We start from the raw sequence: 17,422 nt of genomic DNA, 5'->3' as shown, positions 1-17,422 counted from the left end.
TCCATTTATCTTGAATGACTGGCCTGGATCATTCTCAAAAATCTCCACCGCTCCATGTGGAAACACAGTTTTGATAACAAACGGCCCTGACCACCTCGACTTCAATTTCCCAGGAAAAAGACGAAGACGAGAGTTGAACAAAAGAACTTGTTGCCCCGGCACAAATGATCTGAGCACTAGACCCCTATCGTTCCACCTCTTAACTTTCTTCTTATACATTTTGTCGTTCTCATACGCTTGAAGTCGAAACTCATCAAGTTCATTCAATTGAAGAATTCTTTTCTTACCAGTTGCATCCATATCAAGGTTCAGTTTCTTCAAAGCCCATTACGCCTTGTGCTCTAGCTCCACAGGCAAATGACATCCCTTACCATAAACCAATTGAAACGGTGACATGCCTAGCGGAGTCTTGTATGCTGTTCGATACGCCCAAACAGCTTCATCCAGCTTCAAAGACCAATCCTTCCTTGATGGACATACAACTTTTTCTAGAATACGCTTGATCTCTCTGTTAGATACCTCAGCTTGACCATTAGTCTGAGGATGGTAGGTTGTACCAATGCAATGATTCACGTTATATCTTTGCATCAAAACAGTTAACTTGTGATTGCAGAAATGCGATCCCACATCTGTAACATCCGGGAAATATCGTGTAATTATTTGTATCAATATATGATTATTATGAGAATATTATATGAATTTTTTGTGAATTATCTGATGATTGATAATAATATTTGGATGTTTGTATATAATAAAATATGAGTATGTTAAATTTAATATGTCTAGAATAAAATATAGATAATTAAGGTATTTTTCTGGTAATTTATGGAGTGTTATATGATTTTATAATAATTTATGAATTTATTAATTATTTTCTGAGTAATTATAAAATTATTTTATAAAGCCGGGAATCGTCCTACTTCAACCGTTTTTACATTTTTACAACCCGAAACTCTTCCAAAAACTCTTTCCTAACCTAATCTAGTAATTCCAGACATTTTCCGTGTTTTGACTTTTTCGATCCGGATTATGGTTGGACCTGTGCGCGGCCCGGCGCAAGATTTTCGATAGGATAATCATTTCGGAAAATCAACGAAACCCGTATTTACAAAAGATGGGATAATATTACATTATTTTCGTATATAGTGTTTTATAAAAAGCCCGGTTTGGATAATTATCCAATACGGGTATCAAATCGGATCGTTTTCGCGGTTACTTAGCGGCTAAGTAACTAATTTAACGATCCAAAACAATCCAGAACGAACCAATATTCCGTAAATATAAATAGCATATTTCTTATTTCATTTTATTCGTTTATTCATTTAGAACCAGTAAAAATATAGTAATTACAGAGAAAAACCCTAAAAACGATACGTTCTTGAGAATCAAACGCACAAACGAAGGCGTTACCGAACTCCGATTCAAGCGTGCGATATATCAAAATGAAGCTTTGAAAAGTACTTTCTGAATCAATCAACCATTTTAGTGCAGGAATCAAGGTGATTTTATTATTTATTTATTTTAATTCAAATTAATTAAGGATTAATATATGAATTTTTGTTCTTGATGTTGTTGATATGATTTGATGATTCCATTGTATAGATAATCTTTTTCTAGTCATTTTGGTATATTATACTTCAAATTTGGAGTTCAATAACGTATAGAAAATTAAGTTTGATTCTCGGATTTTAAAATTAGGGTTTATAGCTTTGAATGTTCTTAATTGAAAATTAGGCATTTTTGATTCAAGGGTTATCAGATGAAATTAATTATACAATTTTATAGATCGTAAACAGACGAATCGAATGGTGTATATGAAATTAACAGACGATAGCCGGAAGGGCTTCGTCGAAAAATCGATCCAACGACGGCGTAAAGTTTCAGTCGTTTATTCTTTTCACCTCGTTGATTTTCCCGCCGAATTGATCCTGCAGATCGATTTCTGGGTAGGTGTAGGTTATCCCCGGTAAGTTTGAAGTTGTTCTGTGTTCGATTAAAAGTTGCCGGAAAGCTTAAGCGACGGCGGAGGTCGCCGTTAATGGCTTCCCCGCCGTCTACGGTGGAGATGGGGAAGACGAGGCTAAACTGCAGTTTAGTCCTCGATATTTTTCCCTTTTTGAAAAATAGTCCTTGTATTTTCCAAATCTTATAAAAATAAGATCTCTGTTTTAAATATTTTCATAATTAATATTTCTGTTTATTTAATTTTCAGAAATTAGTTTTTTTATTGATTTTAAATTCTAAAAATGAATATTATTAATTATTTTAAATTTGAAATTAAATCTTAAATATTTAATTAATTAATTTTAAGTGATAATTAACTATTTAATTAATTAATCAATTAATTTAATTATTAATTGGTTAATTTATTTAATTAATTATTAATTAATTTTAGTTGATTTAATAATTAGATTTAATTATTTAAAATTGATTTAAAAATTCTGAATAATAGTTTTGAGCTTTAGAATATTATTTTAAATTATTTTCAAGGCTCGATAATTATTATAAAATTATTTTAAAGTTAGATTCGGGTATTCGAACCCTATTATTTAATTATAAAATGATTTGGAGACCCATTTTAATTCCGAAAAATGTTCAAAAATTCATAATAAATCAACCGTTCGTCCGTTTAATACGAAACAAACGCCTCTAGACTCAGAAAAATATTCTGCTTCTATTAAAAATATTTTTGAGACCTAAATTCTTTTGTATCTAAAGGTCTTTTGATTTATGAATCATTTTGAGGCAGTTATTGATCGATAAAATACTCGTTTTGACCCGATTTCAATTCTAAACGTATTAAGACCTAACTTTTGATGACTCAACTTATGTGCTACATGAATTATGTGACTACGTGTTATATGAATAACATGATTACGTGTCTTATGTGTTTACGTGTTATGTAAATTGTGAGTCAACATATCTTTTAAACGTTATCTGAATGAGATATGATCTTTATCTATTATCGGGCGGGTAGACGATATGGATAAATGTATAGACTAGACAATTATATATTGTCAGTTCATTGAATAGTATTATTTGTGATAGATACGCATAGTGCGAGACATTCAAAGCCAGATAGAGATTGTAGAAGTAAAGCCTGATTTCGTGTAGTAATGAAACGAGTGGATTCAGAATAAAGATAAACCTAGGAGGGTAAATGATAAGAAAGGTCAAGTAGCCTGTCAAGGGATATACAAATGCAACAATACTGAGTGATATGGCAGCTAGTTAAAGATCAGAGGATTATCAATTGAGGCAAGCATTCCTAACCTTTCTCCTAAAATACTACAAATATTTATTCGTTCCTATTCTAAGTTCAGAATAGTTAAATGTTTTTATATTTCGTTGCAATTACTCTTATTTATGCAAGTGCCTTTTTGATCTTGTTCCTTGATTGTCGATTGATCTCTTGAGCAAGTACCCATTCGTTCGGGTTATTTGCGAATTGAGTGTGAATAAGGATTAGCAGGTCTGATACGGAATTGGTAAGCCAGGATTGTTGAGGGAAGTGTAAGGCGAATGTCACAATGCTATAGATATATTGAGTTCTCCAATCCTATAGTAATGAGGAATCGATAGATTGACGGAGACTGGATATGTTACCCTACGTTTCATGTGGTTTTGAAGAAAATGTGATTGATCCTTGTTAAAACTTGTACGATTTAACTTAGAATTAGGTAATAAAACGAGCTCCACACTGGAGGCAACAAGTTGATCGAAGCCGATGAAGGGCCAAGATTGCAAGCTACAAAGGCACCACCGTTGCGAGAAGCTTCTTACCACATATCGGGCGTTGCGCAAGGAATGATATCTACTTTACTAGGTATATGTAAGACTAGCAAGAAGGTGCGACCTTATTTACAAGCGGAACATCTAATTACATGGGTGGTTGTAAGTATAACGTCTAGAACGACGATGAGAATATCAAAGACAGTACCAGATGTCAGCATTGTGATAGAATTGCGAATCAATGATATACAATAGTAAATGGAACTTCGTCGACTAATAAGTGCGAGCAGAATCCAAGGAAAAGTAGAAGATGTACCCAAAATGGAGAGACCCTTATATGGGCATTCCTTTAATTAGATATTCCATTAGCGGATCAAGAGAATAGCAAGTAACTTATCTAGTAATGATGACTAAATATTTGGTTTTCAAAATTTTAAAAATGAGATTTCGGGGAAGATTTTCTTAATCAACTTTCGGAAGATTTTTGCATGAAATAAGTTTTACAATTTGGTTGTCGAGTTACTATTTAAGTTCTTGTTATTATTAATAGAAAATGACTTAAAAAAAAGAAGAATGGATATAGACTCAGTGTTGTCAGTTCGAAGGACTAAGTAGACCCCCCAGCAGGGAGAAAGTTTAAAGTTTTCGTGAAAAATGAAAGTAATCTTTGTTTAAATAATGCCAACAATTGAATGAACATGTTAAAATATTATTTAACCAATTCATGAAATTATTAAAATTTAACAAGATTTGTAATTCGAGTGGACAAACGATGATTGAAGTAAATAGAAGACTCTTTTAGACGATTGGCAAAGGATAATATTCCTAATCAAGTGAAGCGTTGCGGGATTGATTGTTATTCTACGTGGCATGGAAGCAGTCAGAAGTAATAATTATAAATTTCGTAGGGACGCGATTACGATCAAATCATTAAAGCATTTAATGTTGAGGCATTTCCAGATGACATTTCAAAGTTATAATGTGACCCAAACTATGAATCTCTCATTCGACTGGTTTCTGAAGGCTTACGTAGGTAAAGTGTGGAAGGTGATCAACCTCGACATTCCTTCTCTTAATAAGATAGCATATGTTCTTCTTGATTCTTGAATATGTATGAGTTTCTTCTGTGGATGAATTATATGAGGCGAAGACGAAAGAAAATTTATTTTATTCTTTCTGAATTGTTTCTCTTCTCAAATTACTGATTCCTGATTGAGACAAACAATGTTATGGTATGACGCTTTGTCGAAATGATGAAGAGTCGGGTGGGACGCCACCTAATCATGTGATGTATGCCATATAGTATGAAAGACTATTTATCTTGAGTACGAATATGGTTGTATCATTCATATCTAAATCTTCACTCATTCTTCTTCCTTTATTATACTAAATTATAAATTCACCCAATCGGTTGTGGCATTGTTATTCTTTATTCAGTTTTCAATCAAAGTCATATTCGCAAACTCTCCTCTTTCGTAAAGTCTGTTTTCTGACGATTTTAAACGAAATGAAATAGTGTGGCACGTGGAATCATACAACAAATATAGATACGACTGCAACCCGATAAATGGTGGACATCTGCGGGTAAGGAAGAAGAAATTCAACGATAACATGGACGTGGCGAATACATCAAGTTAGACAGTTGTTCGTGTTACAAGGATCTCATCAATACGATAGATTGCGTTAATATGACGCGCTTCAAATCAGAGGATTTCAACGAGAAATGAATGGTTAGAAAATCGTAACAAATAAATTAGTTATAAAATAAATAAGTAAGGCTGTAAGCAAAGCAAACGAGTGTCGGGACAACAATCGGAGGTCAAGGGAATTTTGAACACTGAATCAGACAGGCAATTAGTACGTGAAGCATCCCTTCATCGTGGAAAGATATTTGTCGTGAAGATTCAAGATCAAAAAAATCTTAATTGCAAACAAATTTTGAACGTGTTCTTCAAGAAATTGTGAAGTTCTCTACCTTGAGTAAATAAGTTATGGTGAATTTAATACCATAACAGGGTCGGTGATGAAAGTTCGATACGGGAACATAAGTGGAGATAAAGTAATGGTGATTCGACTGCGATACCTTTTAAGAAATAACAAACCGATGATGGAGTTTTCACCCGATTGTGACGATGATAATTAAGACCCTGCGTGGTTATTGAAAGATAAACAAACTCACTAATGAAATTGAGTGTGTATTGTCAAAGAAGAAGTATTGGTGTAGTTCGTTGAAGGATGCAGCATAATTTTTAAAAGTAACTATACCCAATTAGTAACGGTAAGGGATAAGTTAAGAAACTTGTGAAATAAAATTTTTAGAAACAACAAGATAAATTTTAAAGTTCGCTAATAAAATTTTGTAATATTCTGAAAGAACTGAGAAAAGTATAGTTATATTAATCATTGTTGGTTTAAGACCTTAGTCCTATTCCAAAAAGATATATGTTATTCCAGTTAATCATATCTATACTAATTAAAATAATATAGTTCGAATTATGGTGGATGGATGAATTTGGTTGATGGAAGTGGATGAATATGATTGTGGATGCTTTGGTTGATTGATGATGTCGGCTTAAGTCCGACTGGTAGTCAATAATATAGGGGAAGTGTTGCCCAAATTTTCAGAAATTACCCTACATGTAAGGATAAAGAAGTATATTATCGTTCTCATCAGTACTTCAAGTAACTGCGATCTCAGATCTTGAGAAAGTTGGTATGCCCAAATCGACTTTATATAATTGGTCTTTGATTCCAGTTAGCTAGACAGCATTTGGTTTAAGTGATCAGTTAAAAGAGTTAATTGATCAAATTTACCAACTAATGGTTAGCTAAATGGAGATCGATTCCAATTAGATTGAGTCAAGCTCTAACATGATTTTCAGATCCAAAATCAAAGCGGTTAGCAAGTTGAAGGAAGTGATGGCGTTAGCAGGAATCGAAAGTTTAGTAGAATTAGCGTGATGTTACTGCAGACATGTGCGAGATTTTATCTAAATGAATACGTTCTTTTCAATAAACAAGAGGAATAGAAAGTAATTGGGACATGCTAGTAAGAAGAATATTTTCAAGAACTGAAGGTTCAAGATAAAGCAAAGAGGTCATCTGTAATAGCGTTCTAGAAAGGACTTGGATGTATATCCATATCGAATGACGATTTAATGGAAGCTACCATAAATTAGTGAAGAGAACGTTTGCAAGAACTGAAGATTCAAGATAGAGCAAAGAAGTGTTACCATTTGTAATAATATTCCATGAAAGACGTGAACGTACATCCATGTCGAATTATGATTTAATGAAAGATGCTGTGAAATACTGGGAAACTCGCAAATCCAAGTATCCGATGTAAGATAGAGACTGACGAAGTTTGCATGTGAACTCAGGAAAAAGAAATGTTGATCAAATGGGGAAAGCCAAATATGCGATCAGTGATGATTTAAGCCAAGCTAAGAAAAATAGATACCGATGAATTTTGATAATTCTGTCAGTAAGAACTTAAATATTATAAATAAAAGCCTTTTATTAACTTCAGAAATGGTTTATCTAATAATGCACATATTAATATTATCAAGAAAAAGACATTCCTTATGTTAAAAGACTTAATAAGTAATGAGAATGAAGAACTAAATAAGAAAGGAAGTGAAATCAAAAGGATGATAAAGAAATTTTATAAAATAGTTCAGGATATAAGCAAGTGGTGATCGTCAGCTGTGTCAGAACTGATAGGTGAATGAAGTGAAGCACCGATAATTGAAGAGAGAAATTTCATTCAAAGAATGCGTGTAAACATGGGAGATTAAACCAAGGTATTTGTGGCGAACTGGTAAAGAAGAACGTTACAATGAATCTCATATCGGAATTCTTTAGAATTAAAGCAAAGCCCCGAAGGTTCTAACGAATGATTTATCAAGGTTATCTCGGGAAATGAGGTAAGAAATTCTCATTGGTTACTGCATAGAGTCGAGCTAGTGTTAAAATCCATGTGTCGTATAACCCAATCAAAATGATATATTGAGTGAAGGAAAACTTCAGAAATATGGAATGAAAAAAATAATGAAATAAATAGTACTTCGCGCCATACACAAAAGTGATCATGGAGAAAAGAGAAGGGAGGTATGAAGTCACGCATCGGTTTTCAGAAATTGTAAGTCTGAAGATTAAATGAACATAGTGTATAAGAAGTAATTGGATAGTGTAATTGTATTTATTAGTGACATCATCGCCCATTCAAGAACTAAGGAAGACCAAGTTGAACACCTGAAGATATGCGAAGGGTGAAAGATTAGCAGCTGTGTTCTAAACTTCAAAGGTATGAACTCTGGTTATAATTAATTATGAGCTACGGAAATGTGGGTAATTGCCAACCAAGCAAGATCCATTCAGAGACAGATGTCTTGAGTAGAAAATAAGGAGTGAATATCACTAAGATTGCTGGGGAGTGGATAAAGGAATTGGAAAAGTTAGAAATTGAGAACAGGTTTTGATCCGACTTCTGGATTATACTGATACTTACTTTGTTGTTAGATATCAAAGGCGGTATTAATATAGATGATTGATGTTGACTTCAGTATGGAATGTTGTGAGCATCAAAGTTCATATTGATATCTAATTTGATATGACAACAAAATTAGTATTAGTACCAAGAGTTCGGTTTTGAATAAAGTTATGGTTCATTCTATTCCAAATTAATATTTCCTTTCAGATAGTAAAAGATTTCGCCCGATGAATATACTTGTTTGTGATTAAAAAGAAATTGAAAAATACTACAAAGTGATGAATTAAATGCCATTGTCGAGATTTTTATTTAATTTTTAGTTTTGAATAGATTCAAACATTTCGAGGCATCAGATGCCATGGGTTCAGTATATCGGGCGCACATGGATGGAAAGTACAAGAGACCAGCTAAAGGTTCTCGAATACGATTGAAAACGATCATAGGTCAGACTAACTGATCAGCAGAAGACTTGAAAAGTAAAGTAGAACAGTTAGGGAAAATGGAAGGTTAATAAACACAAATTATTAGAATTAGAAAGAGAAGCAGATTAGTATAAATTAAATTAGTCTATTGAGACAATGAGATACATAGAATGATTACGAATGAGTTGGCCTTGTTATTACATGCATGACGAGTTTATAAGATGTTCAAATGTATATGACTAAGAAGGGTAATTTGGCTCTCTATGTATAAAATGAAGGTTGATTCGGGTTACGTGAGTAACTGATAGATTTAATGTCGGCAAGAGATCGTTGAGGTGTGATTAAAGTGATGAGACCTGAGAAATTATAAGAAAGGTACTTGGAAAAAAATATCATAGTCAACGTCAAAAATCAAATATGCCATGGTCTCAGTATATCATTCACAGATGAAGAAGAAGATTACGGGAACGATTAAAGAACCTCGAATGCGATGAGAAGCGATTACAAATTAGGTTATTTGAACGAAGAAACATATGGGGACAAGGTACAACACTGAGTAACAGTTGAAACCGCTCATAAGCACGAGTTACAAGAATTAGAAAGAAAAAGATAATTAAGATGTGTTATGCTGGTCCCACCTAGATAGTAAAATAGACAGGATAAATAGAAGTGAGTTGGCTTCACCGCTACCCGTATAGCGAATTCATAGGGCGTTTATATGTATATATCCAGAAAGAGTAAGTTAGCTCCATTATATATAGGAGATGGAGATTTGAATTGAGTTATATAAGCAACAAATAGAATATGATATTAGCGAGAGGCTATTAAGGAAAGATTGATATTATACGTTAAAGTTATGAAAATTATAAAGTTGAGAGATTCACCTGAGAAAATGAAAGTGATATACTTGAAAAGTATCAGTATTATTTTTTAGCGTGATTCTGAGGACAGAATCCTTTTAAGGGGAGAAGGATGTAACATCCGGGAAATGTCGTGTAATTATTTGTATCAATATATGATTATTATGTGAATATTATATGAATTTTTGGTGAATTATCTGATGATTGATAATAATATTTGGATGTTTGTATATAATAAAATGTGAGTATGTTAATTTTAATATGTCTAGAATAAAATATAGATAATTAAGGTATTTTTCTCGTAATTTATGGAGTGTTATATGATTTTATAATAATTTATGAATTTATTAATTATTTTCTGGGTAATTATAAAATTATTTTATAAAGCCGGGAATCGTCCGACTTCAACCGTTTTTACATTTTTACAACCCGAAACTCTTCTGAAAACTCTTTCCTAATCTAATCTGGTAATTCCGGACATTTTCCGTGTTTTGACTTTTTCGATCCGGATTACGGTTGGACCTGTGCGCGGCCCGGCGCAAGATTTTCGATACGATAATCATTTCGGCAAATCAATGAAACCTTTATTAACAAAGACGGGATAATATTACATTATTTTCGTATATAGTGTTTTATAAAAAGCCCGGTTTGGATAATTATCCGATACGAGTATCAAACCGGATCGTTTTCGCGGTTACTTAGCGGCTAAGTAACTAATTTAACGATCCAAAATGATCCAGAACGAACCAATATTCCGTAAATATATATAGCGAATTTCTTATTTCATTTTATTCATTTATTCATTTAGAACCAGTAAAAATATAGTAATTACAGAGAAAAACCCTAAAAACGATACGTTTTTTAGAACAAACACACGAACGAAGGTGTTACCGAACTCCGATTCAAGCGTGCTATATATTAAAATGAAGCTCTCGGAAAGTACTTTCTGAATCAATCAACCATTTTAGTGCAGGAATCAAGGTGATTTTATTATTTATTTATTTCAATTCGAATTAATTAAGGATTAATATATGAATTTTTGTTCTTGATGTTGTTGATATGATTTGATGATTCCATTGTGTAGATAATTTTTTTCTGGTCATTTTGGTATATTATACTTCAAATTTGGAGTTCAATAACATATAGAAAATTGAGTTTGATTCTCGGATTTTAAAATTAGGGTTTATAGCTTTGAATGTTCTTAATTGAAATTTAGGCGTTTTTGATTCAAGGGTTATTAGATGAAATTAATTATACAAGTTTGTAGATCGTAAACAGACGAATCGAATGGTGTATATGAATTTAACAGACGATAGCCGGAAGGGCTTCGTCGGAAAATCGAGCTAACGGCGGCGTAAAGTTTCAGTCGTTTATTCTGTTCACCTCGTTGATTTTCCAGCCGAATTGATCCTGCAGATCGATTCTTGGGTAGGTGTAGGTTATCCCCAGTAAGTTTGAAGTTGTTCTGTGTTCGATTAAAAGTTGCCGGAAAGCTTAAGCGATGGCGGAGGTCGCCGTTAATGGCTTCCCCGCCGTCGACGGTGGAGATGGGGAAGACGAGGCTAAACTGCAGTTTAGTCCTCGATATTTTTCCCTTTTTACAAAATAGTCCCTGTATTTTCCAAATCTTATAAAAATAAGATCTCTGTTTTAAATATTTTCATAATTAATATTTTTGTTTATTTAATTTTCAGAAATTAGTTTTTTTTATTAATTTTAAATTCTAAAAATGAATATTATTAATTATTTTAAATTTGAAATTAAATCTTAATTATTTAATTAATTTATTTTAATTGATAATTAATTATTTAATTAATAAATTAATTTAATTATTATTTGGTTAATTGATTTAATTAATTATTAATTAATTTTAGTTGATTTAATAATTAGATTTAATTATTTAAAATTGATTTAAAAATTCCGAAAAATATTTTTGAGCTTTAAAATATTATTTTAAATTATTTTCAGGGCTCGATAATTATTATAAAATTATTTTAAAGTTAGATTCGGGTATTCGAACCCTATTATTTAATTATAAAATGATTCGGAGACCCATTTTAATTCCGAAAAATGTTCAAAAATTCATAATAAATCAACCGTTCGTTCGTTTAATACGAAACAAACGCTTCTAGACTCAGAAAAATATTCTGCTTCTATTAAAAATATTTTCGAGACCTAAATTCCTTTGTATCTAAAAGACGTTTGTTTATGAATCATTTCGAGGCAGTTATTGATCGATAAAATACTCTTTTGACCCGATTTTAATTCTAAACGTATTAAGACCTAACTTTTGATGACTCAACTTATGTGCTACACGAATTATGTGACTACTTGTTATATGAATAACATGATTACGTGTCTTATGTGTTTACGTGTTATGTATATTGTGAGTCAACATGTCTTTTAAACGTTATTTGAATGAGATATGATCTTTATCTATTATCGGGCGGGTAGACGATATGGATAAATATATAGACTAGACAATATATATTGTCAGTTCATTGAATAGTATTATTTGTGATGGATACGCATAGTGCAAGACATTCAAAGCCAGATAGAGATTGTAGAAGTAAAGCCTGATTTCGTGTAGTAATAAAATGAGTGGATTCAGAATAAAGGTAAACCTAGGAGGGTAAATGATAAGAAAGGTCAAGTAGCTTATCAAGGGATATACAAATGCAACAGTACTGAGTGATATGGCAGCTAGTTAAAGATCAGAGGATTATCAATTGAGGCAAACATTCCTAACCTTTCTCCTAAAATACTACAAATATTTATTCGTTCCTATTCTAAGTTCAGAATAGTTAAATGTTTTTATATTTAAATGCAATTACTCTTATTTATGCAAGTGCCTTTTTGATCTTGTTCCTTGATTGTCGATTGATCTCTTGAGCAAGTACCCATTCGTTCGGGTTATTTGCGAACCCTGATTTGGGATGTTTTGAAATCAAAATGATTTGATATCAAAATACTCTACGGGTTGGACGATTATTATGAGGACCAGTGATGAGCTGGATCCTATGGGTCGGAGATGGACCGGACCCTTAGGCCATAGTTTCCTGGGTACCCCATATGTTGGTTGGGTCTATGCAGTTGAGAATAGATCTGCACTGTATCCTGACTGATCAGCAGGTTATAGTGCATATGTTGGTTTCTAGTGTCCAGTCTAACTTATTGTTGATCACCATTAACGGCATTCCTTCCCAAATAGTTCATAATTACAAATCAAACAAAGATTTGATTTAAAAGGATGAAATATTGAAACGATCACTGTTCTTTTACAGAAAAATGTAATTTATAATTAAAAGCCAATGAGGGCCGATGTTTTGTTCGCTCAACTATTTAAATATGTAAAGACATTTTTAAAATCATTCAATAATCGTTTTCAGGAGTTTTTCTGATCTGATACCTGGAAACCATTTATGATACTTGTTGGGCATTTTTGGCTCACTCTTGTTTTGTGAACTCTTATTTCTTTTAGTATCAAATGAGGGCAAAGTGAATAGCTTTTAATAGACAACAAAAGTGGTGAGATTCCAGCTGAAGAAATTTGGAGGTGTCAGAGTGATCAATACAAGGAAATTAGTAATGAGGTAATGAAATTGTAATTAGACAATGTAAATTTTAGGAGGTTAGATTCTTATTTCATACTAACCTGTAAAATAATAAGGGGTTATCTGTGTATTTATTTTAATATACAGGTTTTTAATATTTAAAGCTGTGTAGTGACACCCAATCCTGACCCCGGATTTGGGGGTGTTACAACATCACTGATTATGACTCTTGGAGTCCCAAATCTTGTGAAGTACATTTAGCACTACCTTCACATCGTTTATCGGCAAAACCTTGACTTCAACCCATTTTGACACATAATCGACCGCCGACAAGATATACTGATTATTGCAAGACGTGACAAATGGCCCCATGAAGTCAATTCCCCAAATATCGAAGACCTCAACCTCGAGAAGCACATTAAGAGGCATGTCATCCCTCTTTGACATATTACCAATACGCTGGCAGCGATCATACTTTAAAACGAACTGATGCGCATCCTTAAACAATATAGGCCAGAAGAATCCCGCTTGAAGGATATGAGCTACAGTCTTCTCTCCACCATAGTGGCCTCCATAAATAGTAGAATGACAGTCTTGCAAGATACCCTTCATCTCGCTGTACGGAATACATCTTCTGATGATTTGGTCAGCTCCTTGTCAAAATAAAAATGGCTCATCCCACATGTACCACTTCACTTCATGAAGAAACTTCTTCCTTTGAGAATAAGACAAGTCTGGAGGCATAATATTTCTCACAAGGTAGTTCACAATGTCTACGAACCACGGTTCTTCCTCTTGCACCCCAAACAACTGCTCATCGGGAAAAGACTTATTTATCCTGTGAAGTCGTACTTGGATCTTCTAAATGAGAGAGATGATCAGTGACTTGATTCTCAGTACATTTCCTATCCTTGATCTCCAACTAAAACTCCTAAATTAAAAAAACCCACCGCATCAATCTAGGCTTCGAGTCCTTCTTCGAGATGAGATAGCGAATTGCAGCGTGATCAGTGAAAATTGTCACCTTCATCCCAAGCAAATAAGATCAAAATTTCTCAAAACCATAGATAATGGCCAAGAGTTCCTTCTCTGTAGTAGTATAGTTCAGTTGAGCACCATTGAGGGTCTTACTAGCATAGTAGACCACATGAAATATATTGTTCTTCCTTTGCCCAGGAACTGCTTTAACTGCATAGTCACTTACATCGCACATCAATTCAAAAGGCATTCCAATCAGGTGCAGTTATGACAGGTGTCATAGTCAAACTCTTCTTTAAGCTCTCAAAGGCAGCTAGACACTCATCATCAAACTTGAAAGGAACAACTTTCTCTAGAAGATTTCACAATGGTTTAGAGATTTTAGAGAATTCCTTGATGAACCTCTGATAAAACCCGCATGACCAAGAAAACTGCGGATCACCTTAACAGAAGTTGGTGGAGGAAGGTTTTCAATGACCCCCACCTTGGCTTTGTCCACCTCAAGACCTTTACTAGAGACCTTGTGCCCAACAATGATGCCCTGTAGCACTATAAAGTGACATTTCTCCTAGTTGAGAACCAGATTGGTCTCACCACACCTTTTAAGAACTGTGCCAAGATTTTGCAAGAACTCATCAAATGAATCTCCAAACACAAAAAAATCATCCATGAATACCTCCACATTCTGACCAATCATGTCAGAGAAAATAGCCATCATACATCACTGAAATATGGCAGGTGCACTACACAACCCAAAAGAAACTCTTTTGAAGGCAAAAGTACCAAATGGACTGGTGAAGGTAGTCTTTTCCTGATCTTCTAGAGCGATGCAAATCTGAGTATAACCCAAATAGCCATCCAGAAGATATTAGTATTTATGCCCAGCCAACCTGTCAAGCATTTGATTAATGAAAGGAAGAGGGAAGTGATCCTTCCTCGTGGCCTTGTTCAGCTTCATTTAATCCATGCAAACTCTCCACCCCGTGACTGTTCGAGTAGGAATGAGCTGATTCTTCTCATTAGTGACTGCAGTGATACCTGCTTTCTTCGGCATACAATGAACTGGACACACCCAAGAACTTTCAGAAATAGGATAGATGATCCCTGCATCTAGCCACTTAAGAATTTCCTTCTTCATAACCTCTTTCATTATCGGATTTAGCCTTCTCTGTTGCTCAACAGTTGGCATGCTTCCTTCCTCTAGCAGAATTTTGTGCATGCAATAAGAAAGGCTAATTCCCTTTATATCTGCTATAGTCCATCCAATTTCCGATTTGAACTCTCTCAGAATTCTCAAGAGCTTTTCCTCAGCACTACCTGAAAGGTCAGATACAATAATAACAGGTAAAGTATATGCATCGCCTAAGAAAGCATAGCTTAAGTGTTCAGGCAATGGTTTAAGCTCGAATGTAGGAGCTTCCTCAATAGATGGCTTGAGATGCCCCTCAGTATTTTTGAGTTCTGACATTCCAAGAGATTCAAATGGCATATCCAGTCTTCACTTCTAAGGAGAAGCATTCAAATACTGCAACTGCTCATCACCTTCATCATCTTCACTATCTAAATTCCCCAACATGGCCTTCTCTAAGGCATCAGACCTTAGCATTTGATCAAGTTCTGAAGTAACCACAGAATCGATCAATTCCACTTTTAAGAACTCCTCATTATCAATAGGGAATTTTATGGCATTGAATATATTAAAAGTCACAATGCCTCGTGGATATGTAATAGAACGATCGGCCAACTGCAAGGATATATAAGTAGGCTTTAGATCAGGTAAATCCAACTTCTTGAAGACAGACAAAGGCATCAGATTGATGCTAGCTCCTAAATCACATAAACACTTGTCGAAGGACAAGTTTCTGATAGTGCAAGGAATAGTGAAGCTTCCAGGATCTTTAATCTTCGGAGGCAACTTCTGTTATAGCACAGCACTATATTTCTCTGTGAGAGCAACAGTCTCTAAGTCATCGAGCTTCACTTTCCTCGAGAGAATACCTTTCATAAACTTCGCATAGCTAGGCATTTTTTCAAGAGCTTCAGTGAAAGGTATGTTGATATGAAGTTTCTTGAACACCTCCAGAAACTTAGAAAACTGCTTATCCAACTTTTGCTTCTGCAACCTCTTAGGAAAAGGAGGTGGAGGATAAACCTGTTTCTCCCCTGTATTACCCTCAGGTGGAGTGTGTTCCACAGTTTTCTTCCTTGATTCCACTTCTGCTTCCTTCTGCACATCTTCTTCAGCCACAACATCAGCTTCTGGAACTTGAGATTTCTCGGGGTGTGCAACCTTCCCAAACCTCAATGTGATTGCCTTAACCTGCTCTTTTGCTTCCTTCTTGCCTGGAACTTCTGTGTCACTAGGGAGTGTACCAGGTTATCGATTAAGCAGGGCATTGGCAATTTGCCCAATTTAATTCTCCAAGGTCTTAATAAAAACCGCTTGGCTCTTGCACATGAGCTTAAACTCCTCCAATTCAGATTTTTCATTAAATTGTTGAAGTTGGAGTTGTTGTCTTGGTGCATATTGCGGTTGCTAAAAACCAGGAGGGTTGAATTGCTTTGTTGCATACTGCTGATAAGGCTGGTGTACCGCATTCTGAGTGTTTCTCCAGCTGAAGTTAGGATGATTGCGGTTACTGGGATGATAGGTGGCTGGAACTGGTTGTTGTGACCTCTGAAAGTTGCTCACGAACTGAGTTGATTCACTAGAAATAGCACACCACTCCGTATCATGCACGCCAGCACAAACTCACAAACACTAGTGATCTGATTCACTCCATAATTAGCCAAAGAATCCACTTTCATCGTCAAAGCCTTAAGCTGAGCAGCTATAGCAGTAGCTGCATCTACCTCCAGAATTCTTGCTACCTTGCCTTGAGTTAGTCTCTGAGAAGGGTTCTGGTATTCATTAGAAGCCATCAGTTCAATCAAATCATAAGCTTCATTGTAGATCTTAGCCCATAAGGCTCCACCTGATGCTGCATCAAGCATGGGTATAGACTTTGCTCCCAAGCCATTATAAAAGTAGTTGATAATCATCCAGTCAGGCATCCCGTGACGAGGACACTTTCTAAGCATCTCCTTATAATGATCCTAAGCTTCACATAAAGACTCTCCCGATTGTTGCGCAAATTGAGTAAGAGCATTCCTGATTGCAACTGTCTTCTCCATAGGAAAAAATTTAGTGAGAAACTTTTGAGCAAGATATTCCCATTTGGTAATAGAGCCTGGTGGTAGAGAATGCAACCAACACTTAGCTTTATCCCTCAGAGAGAATGGGAAAAGCCTTAGCTTTATAGCATCTTCAGACACGTTGTTGAATTTGAAAGTGTCGCAGATCTCGATGAAATCTCTAATATGTATGTTGGGATCTCCGTTGGA

General features: G+C 34.6%; 1 non-coding gene across 1 annotated transcript; it reads left to right on the top strand.

The window, feature by feature from the left end:
- Positions 1-17,090: 17,090 nt before the first annotated feature.
- Positions 17,091-17,197, top strand: LOC141694439 (small nucleolar RNA R71). The gene has a single exon (XR_012563746.1). It is a non-coding gene; the product is annotated as a small nucleolar RNA R71 (small nucleolar RNA).
- Positions 17,198-17,422: the final 225 nt, after the last annotated feature.

The sequence above is a fragment of the Apium graveolens genome, chromosome 10 (genome assembly GCF_009905375.1).
Source record: "Apium graveolens cultivar Ventura chromosome 10, ASM990537v1, whole genome shotgun sequence".
In the NCBI taxonomy this organism is placed as follows: domain Eukaryota; kingdom Viridiplantae; phylum Streptophyta; class Magnoliopsida; order Apiales; family Apiaceae; genus Apium; species Apium graveolens.
Note: the sequence above shows the minus strand (reverse complement) of the source record. Positions and strands in the feature narration are given on the sequence as shown.